Below are 15,338 nucleotides of genomic sequence, written 5' to 3'. Positions count from 1 at the left end.
ATCAGTGCAAAAACCATGCATACGTGTGTGTGTGTGTGTGTGTGTGTGTGTGTGTGTGTGTGGTTACAGAGTGCTCTGCTGGTTACTCATCAGTACCTCATCAAAATATTTTACTTTCTCTCTCAAGGACAGAACTACCATCATTTGATGTCAGTAGGGATTCAGGAAGTATAGAAGTCAGACAAATGTTACACATTCACACCAGGGGAGTGTTATGAGATGAGAGAGAAAAATTAGGATCTTACACTCATGTCAGTTAGAATCAGCTCTTTTCCCTGATGCTAGGAGTGATTTTGCATTTTATATTTTGACACAGATACACAATGGCGATATATATTTTAGGGAAGCAACAAACAGTTAATTTAATTATTGATTAACCTGATGATTACTTTCTCAATTAATCAAAAATATCATTTGGTTTATTAAATGTTAGAAAATAGTGGAAAATGCCCATTGGAGTTTCCTAAAGCTCAGGCTGAAAACCTAAATTTATTCACTTTATTAATACGTAAGACAAACCGCACCAAATTCTCACAATTTAGCAGCTAGAACAAAATAATGTTTGGCATTTGTGCTTGAACGACTAAGAGTCCTATTTTAACTGTGCATGCATGGTGACAAATGCAAGGCGGTCTTGGGCTTCTGCAAGTGCACCTGCTGTTTTGGTTCCTGTAGGTGCAGCAGCACCAAATGCAAAAGGGCTGGCTGAGGTAGAATATAAATTGGAGGGTTTGGTGATTAATAAATTAAGTCTTAGCTAGTCACATCACTGGAAAACAGCCAAAGCCATCACAGTGATGCATGTACAGTTATACATTTTAAGAATACAACACAACATGTTACTTACCTAAATGGAAAGTTTGAAAGTAGGCAATTATGCAAAGGATTGATGAGCCACTGTAATCTCATGGAGCTAGATGAAATGTTACAGGATCACCAAAGTCATTTCATGTCATCCTGAGGGGGGAATAAATATCTGTACTATAGATCATAGCTTCTACAGATGACTTAAATGATTAATCGATTATCAAAATACTGATTCATATAATACTGATTATTTTTCTTTGAGTCAGTTAGTCAACTGCTGGATTCAGCTTTAATGTTTTCACTTTGAAATGAGAAGTTATTCGCAACATGGTGTTTTGAGGGGCACCTGCTGCTGTAATACACACTCCACAGTGTACAGTGTATAGCGTACACTGACAAATTACCAGAGCTACCTGTTGAGACAATTTACAGTAACTCCTATAGAGCTTGTTTATCCCTGCTCTGTTATTTTTTCTTCTCAGCGTTATTCTGTCCTAGTTCTCTATACTGTATGTGTTTTTGTTGATTCCCCAAAGCATGAGAATACCAAAGAAATGGTGCACACTCGAGGTGTAAAAATAAAGGGGGAGGTGAGAAGATCCTTGATTCATGATTGTGCTGTTCGTGTTTTTCCCTTGAGAGACCATCCTTTTCAGCAAAGACAAGTGATAGAGGTTTCATCTACTTATATACTCTCCATATTGTGCAGTTCTCTGTGTATCTATCATTCTTCCACAGCTCCCCCTGCATGTTTTCTCTGGATTAACTGTCACAGTGTCTCAATGCTGTCACAGTGGAAGACTGAAAGACATACAGAGGAAAATTCAGTCAAGCCTGTGCATATTATACCTCATATCACACATGTGTCCATAGACACAAGGGATAAGCTCTAAATATGTTTTTGTCTTAAAATAAAGCAGTAGTGTATTGCAAGATTCTGTACTGTAGGTGATTGACTGTCTGAATAGTAACAAGGTCTTTCTCAGTAATATGCCCCATTTCACATGATGTGTCCTCAGGGTGTACATCTGGGCTTGCACTTTCTTTAAGCGCCCGTTCAGCTCACAGTGAATGTCATGGCAAAGATTAAATACGCAATAATACTAGATTAGGCCTCTGAGATGACAATGATGAATTAGATAGGAACATGAGTTTAGCTAAACTCAGATCCTGTGGCAAAGTCCCTGCACAGCCAGTAATGTGATAATATTACATCAGCCACCAAAAACAACAAACACAGATGTTAGAAAGTACTATTTGTGTACTGTGTACCTTTAACATTAATATTTTCTAACCTCACTATTGATCTCAGCAGCCTAATTGAACAAATGACCCTGTTGGCTGGTAACAGCACATTCAGCACTTCTGCCCCTGCATGTCTACTATGTTTTAGATCTTTTGACCCTTGTCATGTGTGCTTAATGAATCTCCCATTTGATCAGCTAAGCTAGAACAAAGTGTTTTTGCAGAAATGATGACAGCACGTAGTTTGCACTTCCTTCCTCTACTGTTATCCCATGTGAAACAGTACTTGTTGTTGTACAATCAGATTCCCTTGAGTCCTATTACTGAGGTGTGAGGGAGAGCATATGGATGTGTTTCATTAAGGACTGCTCACCTTTTCCAGGTCGCCCAAATGATCGCCTTCAAACAGATGCATGTTATGGAAAAGCAGAGAGAGTTAGAATGACAAACACACACACATACAGAGGCAGATAGTGTGTGTGTGTGTGAGAGAGAGAGAGACAAGAAGACTGGATTAGGTGTAGAAAATCAAAGGAAAAGAAGCATGTAATAGAAAAGTGTGCATGTAAATTTATGACACCCTTTAAGGTGCTTTCACACCTGAGTTCAAACAGACTCTGGTTGGTCTGCCCATTTGGCACAATTCATTTAGACTGGTGCAAATGTTGTCATTCAAGGTCTGGTGGTTACCAAGCAAGCAGCCTGAGATGGCTTGGTGTGAAATAAATGGGCCAACCATATGAGCTATGTGGTCTTAGTATAAAATCAAAAGCTTAAGTAGCATTAGATTTACTTAGTCCATGTGCTGATCTTGGGAACTATGAAGGAAACCGTATAGGAAATCTATGTAGAAATCTGTGTAATTATGCTAATTGCTAAATCATTTGGTAACCATGGTAATATGACAGTAGATCAGTACAAAAAGTGGAGACTTTTCTTCTGATGCATTCAGTGAAAAAACTTAGAACAGTGGTATTTGAGCTTGTGTTCTCCATGTATTTTGGTTCATTAAAAATTGCAGTTATCCCACTATACTAATACCTCTTTGTCTTGTTTCCTGTCATTAGTTATGGCATATAAGATTAGGAGATCTGGACTTGTGACTGGAAGTTTACCAGTTCGATTCTGGACTGGCAGGATACGCTTGGGTGGGTAAAGTGAAAGACCTCAGCTTGTCCCTCCCTCATTACCAACACTATAGGCTCAAGGGCCACTTCTCTCCAACTGCTCGATTAGAGCTCTTCAGTGGCCATCAGATCAGACTGTGGTTACCCAGATTAGCTTCCAGGTATGATTGTGTGAGTGTGGTCAGGGCATTCTTGCAAAAAAGAGCATTACTCTCACTAGATCATCACTGAATAAATAAAAGTATTGAAAAAGCTAATGATATTCACAATGAATAATTTCTTCATGAACCCTTTGTGACCACCATGAGATAAAAGCATAGGCACACTAAAAGGCAGAATGAATTGCTGTCATTCTATGGGGTAAATTTGGTTTTGATTTCCCTCCCTAGCTGCCTGTAGCACAGGTAATGCAGGCAGTAACATAAAACAGACAAGAACGACTGTGGTGTTGATCCAATGAACCAAACTACAGGTGTGAAAGCAGCCTTAACTACTGTATAAATTTTCCATTTTGCACATTTAGCCCTCCAAATTTCTATGACCTCATATTATTTCAAAAACTTTGCAAAAGTCAGAGTATTACATGCTGTTCACTCAGAGTATTAAGCTGTTTCTAGTTATTAAACACCAGTTTGATGGTGATACCAAGTTTCCATCTGACAGCATTTGATTGCTGAGTGATGCTGTCACCCGCTTGGCATTTGAAAGTACTCATTACTCAAGTGGAAGCTACAATTGAATGGTAAAGTTGCAATTTGTTTATATAAACAGCAATGTGCGGTGTTTGCGTGTGTGACTGATTGCTCAGCGCTCTCTGCTCGGCTGCCTGGGGAGCCCGCCTGTTTTTCTCTTTCCTCTCATTAAACTTTATCTATTTTGCCTCCTCTCCCATTCTCCTCTTCCAGCTCGGCACAAAAGCTGCCAACCTTCACAATGTCACTCAGTGACAGTGGAGGGGACACTGACGGGGGCAGTCTGTCTGTGGCTTTGACATAAAAGTATGCAGACAAATGCAGTTCTGCATCTTTCTCAAGGGATACGTATCACTGTTAGTTTGCTTTCTGTAGACAGCTCTTATTCTCTTTCTGTCTCAATTTAATTTATGGTTCTTTATTGTCATAAATGTGATAGTAGTCGTCAAACTACCTACATAAAATTGTGCCTAGCAAAACGAATATGATATATACCTTAACCCTTTTGTATATATTTGCATATTCAGCTCCTGTTGCCTCTCTTTGTCACTCTCTCTCTCCCACAACTTCATGACTAGCAGCTTATTTCTCACTCTCAGTTCTGGGTAACCACCTTGAAGAGGTAATGGTGGTCCTCCTACCGTGTCCCCTCAGTAGCAGACTAATGGGGGTTTCATGTTTCTCTTGAGATGGTCATTACCTCAAGGCCATTTTGGACAAAGAGCCAGTATCTTTACAGTGTGGCCCTGGAGGATATGATGCAGACACTGTAATGACCTCTAATCACTTTGTGACCTGTGAGAGATCAGAGTTATGTATCTCAAAAGTGACCACACTGGAGGGTGAATGTGAGGACAGTTGCTGCGTACACAGCATTGTTTGTTGGGAGAGGGTATGATTAAAAATATTTTTCTGCCTGCCTGATGTATCATCAAATAGACAGTTGTGCAGTTATTTTTCTATACAAGACACATACTGAACCACTAACCTTAGCTTGCACAGACTGTAAAAGCTCCAGAGCTCGGTGATTCAAATGATCAATGAAAGAGCCCCCAATTCAAACCTCAGTCAGAGGGCTTTTTTTTGGCTGTCAGTGTTGTCAAGAGCCATGCAGGAGAAATGGTCCAAGGTGCACCAGGGTTTTATTTTTGAACAATGGCTAGGACATACACTTTTTATTGCTTTGACTTAAAATGTGACATTTTCACATCACAGATGATGATCAGATCCACTAAAAATGTACCATGTAGGCTATTCTGGGAGTTTAGCCCTAGGTGGCTGGGCTGTGGTGTAGCTAGGCAGAGGCAATGAGTTATACAGTCCGCAGCAGTGTTCCCTCTGTCAATTTCTCCTGAAAATATGATTTTTTGTTAATAAACTAATGTATTCATTGGCTAAATATTTCAGTTTTGGTAGCTCTAGTTAAAAACTTAGAAAGCTTAGAATTGTTATTACAATATCAGGCATCCTGACACATGCAACACATGACACATGTCACATACTGTTGCCTAGGGCTGTATGTGAATTATGATTTTGACTAATTTATTAAGCAAAATGTCAAATATTCCATGGGTACAACTTCAATGTGAAGATGTGTTGCTTTTCTCTCTTTTGTATTATTTTAAATTAAATATCTTAGGTTTTGAACTGTTAGCCAGACAAAACAAAACAATCTGAAGCTGTAACCTTGAGTGCTGTTTATATTATATGATACGATATTATTAAATAGTGATCCTTAGTTGCAGCCCTACTTTGGATGTATAAAAGGTGGTGTTTTCATGCAGTGCTTGAATATCCTGAGTATTTTTGACATGTTACTGTGCATTAAAATGAAGCCAATCCTGCACAGGAGCTGAGAACAGGAAGTGTGATGTATATACAGTCCAATTTCATGTCTGGCACTAGTGCATGTGTTCTGTGAGTGTGATGTTACTCGTGTACATTCAGGAATGTAGGGCCTTTCACATTTTCTTACTAGTTATTGCTGTCTATAGTCTTGTGACTACACTGTGAATTAATGTCTTTATTTATTATTTTCATTTACGTAAGGTATCATACAAATTATCAGTGCATTTGGAAATACATTTGTACAAGGAATTCTTCCTGTCCAATGCATATTCTTCTCCATAACAGCTATGGTCTTATTTTGAATGTCAAGGTCATGTTGCTACAGCTCGAGACAAAACTAAGCCACTTAAAGACCAAAACACACTGGAAACAGCCATCCCTATAATTTTCTCTCTAAATCCACACACTGGTACAACAGTTTGTGCCTTCTTGTTGGGCAATAGCACCTTTCCTTCTGCAGTTTTGTAGCTATCACAATGGTGGAGGAGAAACTTTGTGTTGAGGTAAAAAAAAAAAAAAAAAAAAAAAAAAAAAAAAAATAATAATATATATATATATATATATATATATATATATAAAGGTAAAATTAAAAAAGACATTTCCTGATGAGCTTGAGCTATAGGGGCTGGCTCTTCAGGACAGGAATCAAGTGAAAACACACAAAAGCTCCTGAAGATTTACTTTAGTTATTTCATATTATTCGTGTGTCATAGCAGGGTTAGTTTTGGACTGAAGACAGAAGAAAAATAAGAGATGAAAATATAACACAGTACCAACCTTTGGTGGTGGTGTGAGTTTGCTGCTAGCAGTGTTACTGATGTTTCATGTTCAAGAGATTCTAGTGAAAGAAACATGAACTCTGTGTTCTAGTGCAGACCAAGGAAGTATTTCCTAGCATCGTATAAAAGAATTTTTGACTCTTTATTGATGAAATCCTGCACTTGCTTGTATGAAACCAGCACCTGCATCCTATGATTGTCTCTCACTTTGACTATTTACAGTAACATGTAATACTGGGTAGGGCCTCTGCTCAGTTCCTCAAGACATGGATTTCACAAGGTTTTTAAAACTTTCCTTTAATATTCTGGTCCATGTTGACATGATTGTGTCATGTCATTTCTGCAGATTTGTCGGCTCCATATTCATGCTGTGAATCTTGTATTCTACCATACCCAAAGGTGTTTTATTTGATTTGGATCTGGTGAGTGGTAGGGCCACTGAAGTACACTGAATTAATTTCCATGTTCATGAAACCAGTCTGAGATGACTTTTGGTTTGTAACTTGCATTGTCATACTGGAAGTAGCCATCAGAAGATAAATATAGAGATAAAATGTGACCATACAGAATTGCACCTGGTCAGACAAATGGCTATGACATTCAAACTGTGATTGATTAGTATGAAAGGGACAAAATATGCCAAGAAAACACTCCCCACATCATTACACCACCACCAGTCTGGACTGTTGACCCAAGGCAGAGTGGGCCCATGGATTCATGCTATTGACATCAAATACTGATCCCACCATCTGCATGCCTCAGCGGAAATTGAGATTCATCTGACCAAGCTACGTTTTTCCAGTGTTTAGCTGTCCAGTTTCTGTGAGCCTGTGCCCACTGCAGCCTCAGAGTTCTGTTCTTGGCTGACAGGATTGGAATCAGATGTGGCCTGCTGCTGTTGTAGCCAATTCACCTCAAGGTTGGACATGTTTTGCATTCCCAGATGCTTTTCTGCTCACCACAATTGTAAAGAGTGATTATCTGAGTTACTGTAGCCTTTCTGTCAACTCCAGTCAGTCTGGTCCTTCTCTTACCTCTGCACTGCTACCTCATGATTTGCTAACATTTTGACCTCTTATCATATAAGTGACACATTTTGAAAGAGCTCTTCCTAAGCATGTAAATATGTTGGTACTATGGACATGTAGTGTCAGCATCACAGGATTATCCATGTTGCTTAAGGAAAACACAGAAGTTGTTCTTTTTTTAATGTGTGTAATTATAATTTGACCGAACTGAAGTCTGTTAGTTACTTACTTTTTATTATTATTATTTGAAATTAGAGATTCTTTTTCTGCATCCATTTGTACAGAAATGATTAATCACTTATTTCATGGAATTTTTCAACAGTGTTTTGATTTCTTTAAGTGACAGTAATCACCTACTATTCTCTGTACTGTTTGTCTTACTGTGCACACAAGTAGACAGGACGAGCTCTGTCTGAAATGTTCTTGTTAGGAATTAAACAGGTGTTGTAAGTGAGTGGATTTCATTTCCTATTGGCTTATCAAAATGCCTTTTAGAGGATTATCTCGCCTTGTAAATATGCTCTTATTTTTTTCCCCACATGCATTCACAGATGACTTTTTAGTTAAGAAACACAGCTATGACAAACAGACCGATTAAATAAGATTATACAGTAGATGTAATGAGTATACTGAAATAGCCATCATCAACAGGGCATCTCATCTATTCTGGTTTGTTTACATTCTCTAAATAAGTGTCTAAAATAACCTTAGGCAAACTCTGTGCGATACTCCTTCTTCACCTCACCTCCTCTCTGCTTCATTTTGTGAAGCAGAATCCATCTTTTTCTGGCAGGTTGGGAACTTTTCGGTGTTTGCCTGCGTACGATCGATCAGCATGCATAATTCATAGTTAGTGGGTTAAAAGCAGCTCGGCTTCTCTCTCGCTGGGCCCTTTGATTTTCGTCTCTCTATCTGCCCCCCTCAGGGAGAGCTACAGCCCTGCTGCTAAATCACCTCTCACATGCACACCCTCATGTGTGGGCGCACACACGTGTACACACAGACACACATAAACCAGCATGCATGGACAGACACATCATGCCACTGCATACACGCATGGTTGTGCTGAAAAAGAGCTGATTGAAGCTCTTTGAAGCTTTAAACATCAGCCCCAGCTGCTCAAGTGTGTCTCTTTCCATAGGGCTTTGAATTAGTATTATCAAGCAATTACGAGGACTGTCTAACCCCCCTCCGGAGACCTCTTAAGTCTCACATACAAAGTGTGATTCCCCACTTAAAGATTCATTCCTACATTCCTGGGTTTAATTTGTGATCAACTGCCTGTTTATCTCCTCAACAACAAGAGATACAGTTGTCAACTTTTTGGCTTTTGGTCATGGAAATTTCACCACAAAATTCTAACAAAACTATCACCCCAAACCCGAGTTATTACAGAATCAGCGTTAGTTTTAAGGCTACAATTCAGTGCATCCAGTGTGTCACAGCCTTAAATGGAAAAGTTGCTCAGTCTAGTGAGTTCAGTGTTGTAGAATTCATTCTACGTTGTTTCTGTTTCTGTTTCGTGACATTTTTTTCATTTACTTCATCATCACTTTCACATTTGTATTTCTGGACTGCCATCAAAAAATTTACATATATGGATACAAATGCAGCAGGAAGACGGCAGCAGTCTGTGCTGTTCCTGCAAGAAACTTTCAGCCCTTAGTTGGATGTTTCTTCAGTATCCAGTATCCATCCATCCGTCCATCCACCTATTCAGTGGTCCCTTGGGCAGCAGACAAGGTGAAAGGCAGCAGAGGAGCCTGGGACAAGAAGATAACAAGACAGCATTTGACAGGGGTAGAGGCAAGAGGAGGGAATAAAGGCTGAGGATGAAGATTTAGAAACAGGTCGAAGGGGGGAGAGAAGTAATGGAGAAAAAGAAACAGAGTGGTGGAGGGCATGATGAATGGGAACAAAAAAAGAGACTGATATACAGCTAAAACAGCAGAGGGATGGGGTCAGAGGTGAGGGCACTGGGCAATTTGTGGAGAGGTCAAAAGATGTGTAGTGGACAGAATAGAGGAAATCTAATCAAGTACATGTTCTAATGAAGTATATCTGTTGCAATAAATCAGCCAGCTGTAGTAATAGAAATTCTGTTAGCCTTGTGATCCCTGTTGTTACAAGTGTTTTATGGCTACACCAATGCATTATATGGAAACTGCTTGGTGCACAGATATCACTATAACGCAGACTGAGGTATGTGGTTACTTTAGAAACCTTTAGATCTTGACTAGAATTTGAATTTAGTGTTTTGTGGAGAAATTAATCTACTAAATTATCATGCATTCATTTTGTGTCTGTCTCATTTATAAATGAATTGTTTAATCACTGTTTAGATTGGATTTGATTGGATCTGCCCGTTGAACCTCCCTGACTGTCCATTAGAAAGAGGAAGTTGAATTTTCCAGTTGCATTTGTTACCTAACAGAGTACTGGACAGCCCTGCAGCACACAATTCACTGTGTATTAATCACTAATTATTGATGCCAATAGAGAATGTAGTGTTTTATTTATGTAGCAGTTTGACACCAAAGACTGAATTTGCATCCTGCCCCAGATCAACTTCTGAATCCACTACACTTCTGATTAAAAAAGACAACTCAGGTTTGATTGTCATTTCTCCATCCAACAGTTCTATCAGTTATAAGGGTAACGTACTAACCAAAGTAATGGCTGAGGTATCAAAACACAGTGGCATGGCTAAAATAATCTAAATGGGGAAACGAAGAAAAGAGACCAGGCAGCTGTTCAATCTGACAAATGATAAATAGTTAACCTAACTATAGAAAACGTCCATCACAGGTTACAGACTGACTTCCTGGTTCAACTGGAACCTACTGTACGTTGCCATGGTGTGTTCACACAAAGTTTTCCTGTGCAATGATGGATTATTAGCGACATAAGCGACAGGTGTGCGCACTTCCAGTTTTACCTCTGAATAAATGGATAGCTAATCACACTAAGCTATTGGTTTGTTTAGAGCTTGTATCATCTAACAGCTGTGTGTTTTTTGGCCAATTGGACCTACAGTATTTCAGTTGATAGATTTTAGCTTACCTTATTACTTTTGTTCTCATAACTGACTGACCTGAAGGTTGGAGCTATAAAAAACAAGCAGTAAGAAACCATAGTTTTAACTTTGGCACTGTCTGGTGGTAGTATCAAGAATGACGCTGTTGTGAAGTGCATGAAGTGCCCCTTGACTAAATGGACTAAAAGACAGGTACTGCCCCAGTTTTAACCATGATTGATGACTGATTGATTTTTGTTAATTTGTTTGTTTGGTTGGTTGTTTTTGTTTTTTCAGACAAAAACTTAGGCCATCAGAATAATTTGAAAGATGTTACAATCACATAAAAAATATTAAACTTTAATGTTGGTGTTTTCTAACCATGACTTTGCTTAAACTTTATAACCGTTTAATCACAGTGACATTGCTATACTCTAATATTGCAGGAGAATAGAAAGTCTGCTTAAAACATGTAAAATCATTGCCTCTGGAGTTTTGTGAAATTGTCCTACAACAGTGTCATATCTGGCAATAATGTTGGGATATTATCAAATTATTTAAATTATTATGCTACAGTATATACATACATAAGTAAGATACAGGTAGAATAACTGTTTTTTATAGGATAAACTGAATTAATCTATGATTTACAGGAGGCTGTGCTTTACAGTGATTGTAGAACTGTTGTAAGATTCACTTTCACAATGTGACATTTAAAGATGCATCAGGCAACTTTGCAAATATTTGGGACGTGAAATCAGTAAATTGCACATACCACACTCATGTCCTTTTAATTCTCTCTCTCTACCTCTGTCTCTATCTCTCTTTCTAAATGTCACTCAGCCCTGTTTCCTGTAGTTGTGTTCCACTTGTCCACTCCAGCCACTTAGAAGAGCTAATAGCTGGCCTGACAGCACTCGTTCAATACACAGCACAATTACTGCCTGGCCCACATACGGCACTGCCATCACACTGTGCAATCAGACCCCCCTCTCCCTTTCTCCATCGCTCTCCCCACGTCCTGTCACTCTCCTACTCTCAGGGTGGCTTCGTTTTCTCACCCCTCTCTAGATTTATCACCCCCCTGCCCGGCTTCATTGTCATCCATCTCTCGTCATTTTCCTTTTACTTCCATCCTCCCTCATCCATCTCAATGCCCCCATCTTTCCCTCTGCATCCCCGAGGTACCCGGTTCACCATTTCACCCTCTCCTCTCTCATCTCTTGCCACTTAGCTCAGATGAAGGTGTCAGGTCAGTAGTAATCAATGAGAGATGTGTCCAGGCTGAGCTGAACTGAGTCAGCTTGAGAGCATGTGTGTGCATCAATGTGTTTGTGTGTGTGTGTGTGTGTGTGTGTGTGTGTGTGTGTGTGTGTGCATGCCAGTGAGAACATTTCTTTTTGCATTCTTATGTGTTTTGTGCAAATTAAACCTAACTGACACACATGCTGGTTGATGGATGTGTGTTTCTATGTGTGTGTGTGTGTGTGTGTGTGTGTGTGTATGTGTGTGAGAGAGAGAGAGAGAGAGTGAGAGAGAGAGAGAGAGGGAAGTAGTCAGTCAGTCAGTATTCTCAATCAATACCATAATCACTCCCTCCCCCTGTGGACACTCAAAAGCCTCACTCAGGACCAACTTCAGTTGTTTGTTGTGTGTGCCTTTCATCATCTGTCAACCGAGCCACAAGTCACGATTAATGCTATCTCTACCAGATGGAGCTACGTGAGACTAGCATGACAAACAGAGTCTGTTAAATGTGTGTGTGTGTGTGTGTGTGTGTGTGTGTGCGTGTGCCTGCCAGAGATGAATGACCTCAAACGAGTGTTTTGTGTCCATTCCTCTGCACTGCTGTAGAGACTGCTTTTGTTCAGATGACCCGACCTCCTTAATTACATTGAAAATGACTCATCCTCGTTAATGATGTGTGCCGTCTCTTGAGCAAAGAAATTAGCCAAAGGGGGGAGCGGGGAATTTGGGAGGGTGAGGGAGGGTGAAGGAAGGATGGGAAAGTTAGGCAGAGAGGGTAAGAGGAAAATACGGAAGCAGAGAGGAGGATGAAGAATAAACGAAGGTTGGAGGACTGCAGAGGGGAGGACAGAGAGGACTAAAGCAAAGGACAGAGGGGAGAATAAACCAAGTGTGGATTTAAAGGTACAGATTTTATCCTGTACCTTCATCCAAAGCATAAATAAATCACAAATATAAAAATATGATCAGTATATTTAATATGGCTGCTAAGACCTCTGGCTGTAATTAATCATTTTGTCTTCCAGACATACTGTAATTTCTGTAACTGAGGACATAGCTACATCCACTCAATTTATTCCACAAAAGTTGTTTTGTTCAAAAAGTCAAGGTAATCATTTTATTTTAGAGAAGAATGGTGGAATGTTTTATTTTGTGTATCCCTGAATTTCCATTGTTATTTAATAACTCTACTCTCTAGTTCTACTGAAAATTGAATACAGATCCCAAGCAGAGCAGAATATACCGAAGAGAATGAAAATGAAATTTGTAATTATTCACATTAAAGGCTCTCTACAGAGTTTCAGACCACTCACCTTTAGATCTCTTCCTATGATTTAACACTTTGAAAGTGTACTCATACTGTATATTGACTACTTTCAAGTTTGACACTTTGAGTACATTTATCGTTAAATCTATATATTGTAACAGAGTATTTCTACATTTTAGTTTTGCTAGTCTTAGTTAAGTAAAGGATCTGAGTCTCCCCTCATTTGAGTGACAAGCTAACATTCCTGTGGAGTTGCATTTCACAAAGTAAAGTATTAGCAAACATTAGTTAGCCTTTCCATTTCCATTGACGGTGAAGAATGCAACATACTTCACATTACTGCTCATTTGGTTTGATATCATTCAGCACGACTCATAACTTCTCTTCATCTTGCATAGGTAAGGAAAACAACAGTTAGATAGTTTACTGATGAGTCAAACGTATGCATTTGCGCTCACCCACTGTAGTAGGTATGGTGAGTTTCGCTTATACACTGAATTTTTGATTTGAAATTACTAATCAAATATTACATTTTTCCCATGTTTAAAAGGTAGTTTGAAGTTTGGATTTTAAACAATGGCGGTATTATTTTTATCCCGTTACTTTGAACGTAGCATGACCTCTTCACAAGTAGTTTTTTAGAGTATTTGTTCCAAGCACTTTGCTGACTATGCTGTAAAATGCAACTTTATTATTTGACTTTATCAAGGTTCAGAGTAGAGGTTGATAAAAGTCACTTTAACTTTATTCTCTTTTATAGAGAAAAGATGAGCTGAGTCAAGGCAATGTCAGGGGCAATAAAAGTAAAGATGACAGTTGAGCGGGACAACGGACAAAAGAAAAAAGTGGTGCATTGAAAGGGAAAGATGAGGAGAGAGATGAAACAAGGAATGTGAACTTCAGTAAAGGGTACTCTCTGAGGAAAAAAAAAACTTCAGTGGAACAAAAAGCAAGTATTTCCCCTGAGGAATACTGGCAGCTTAGAGAGAGAGAGAGAAGTAAAAGCATGACAATTTCAAATTCTTTGGCGCACTTATTTTTGGAGCAGTTCAATCAAACCCTGGAGTGTTTACACTGAAAGTTTAAATTGTTAGGGGAGCAGAACACATCAGTGAGACTCAGATGTGCTCCTAAACAAGCGCTCCTTGGTCAGCCTTTGGGAGAGGTGGAAAATAGTCTGCTTCTTACTAAAGCCTGAGGTGGTTAAATTGGAGGTGGGAGGATCAGTTGGAGCAAAGAGGGAAGAAGCAGGGAGCTGTGTGTTGACTGAAGCAGATTGGCTCAGGCCTGTTGACTTTTTAAAAAAATTCATTTTCAGGTTAGACCTGTTCTAGCTTTGGAGTGAAATACTACATCGATTTAAAGCCAGTATGTAACTTCTCAGGTGGTTAACTGCCTGTGTGTCCCTTGAAATGTTTGGGGTTATTACAAATTATTGCTTGTTCCCACTCACAGATATTGGATCAATCGAATTACAGACAGTAAAAAAAAAAATCCACTAAGGTAGGGATGTCTGCTGTGGTGGAAAAATAAATCAAACTAAAATTTCTTATTTTTTTGTAATTACTATTTTATTTGTCAGCAAAAATGAAAGAAAGAAAAGAGGGAGGGTAATAGAGGCTACAGCTTTGGAGAAGAAGCTGTTCCTCAGCCCAGTAGTCCAGGTTTTCAGAGTGTGGTATCTAACTGTGAGTGCGTGAGTGCTGATATGATTAGATATGAAGGTGCCCAGATGTGCAACCTGACAGTCCCATGTATCCTAACAGCTGCGAGTTAAATTTCGATCATCACACACATTGTAGCTGTTCAGTGTTTGCAGAATGCATCAGTCTGTGTTGTTAATTACATTTCCATACCACATGCAGTACCTAGATCTGGTACATTCTCAGATACTGGATGTTGAATTATAATGTCCTTATTTCCTTGCCAGGGCAGGATTGTTTGCCGCTAATTTTTTGGTTCCTCATTGGGGCCTGAAGGGAACTCAGGGGAGAGTTGGGAGTTTGACATGACTCTGCAAGGAGAGCTCAAGGAGAGTGCAGGACAGCTGTCCCCATAGTCATTAGGATGCCTCTACCCCCATACGTACTCATCATCCATATCCATCTCACAGAGGTCTCTCTTTCCCTCTGGTGGATTTGTTGTCTTAGCCCTGTCTCTTTCAACCACATGCTAGATAAATGCTGTCCTCTGCTACCTCTTTGTCTCCGTCCCTCTTCTCTCCTTTCTCCCTCACCCCTCTCTGACCCTTACAGTATGTCTCATTGATGACTGATGGCTT

The 15,338-nt window shown here is 39.4% G+C and overlaps 1 protein-coding gene across 6 annotated transcripts in view; it reads left to right on the top strand.

The window, feature by feature from the left end:
* Nucleotides 1-15,338, top strand: part of si:dkey-246g23.2 (solute carrier family 66 member 2) — a 120,019-nt gene that overhangs the window by 86,371 nt on the left and 18,310 nt on the right. The gene's annotated exons all lie outside the window — the stretch shown is intronic.

The sequence above is a fragment of the Lates calcarifer genome, linkage group LG10, assembly GCF_001640805.2.
Source record: "Lates calcarifer isolate ASB-BC8 linkage group LG10, TLL_Latcal_v3, whole genome shotgun sequence".
Lineage (NCBI taxonomy): Eukaryota > Metazoa > Chordata > Actinopteri > Centropomidae > Lates > Lates calcarifer.
This window is presented reverse-complemented; position numbering and strand designations above follow the sequence as displayed.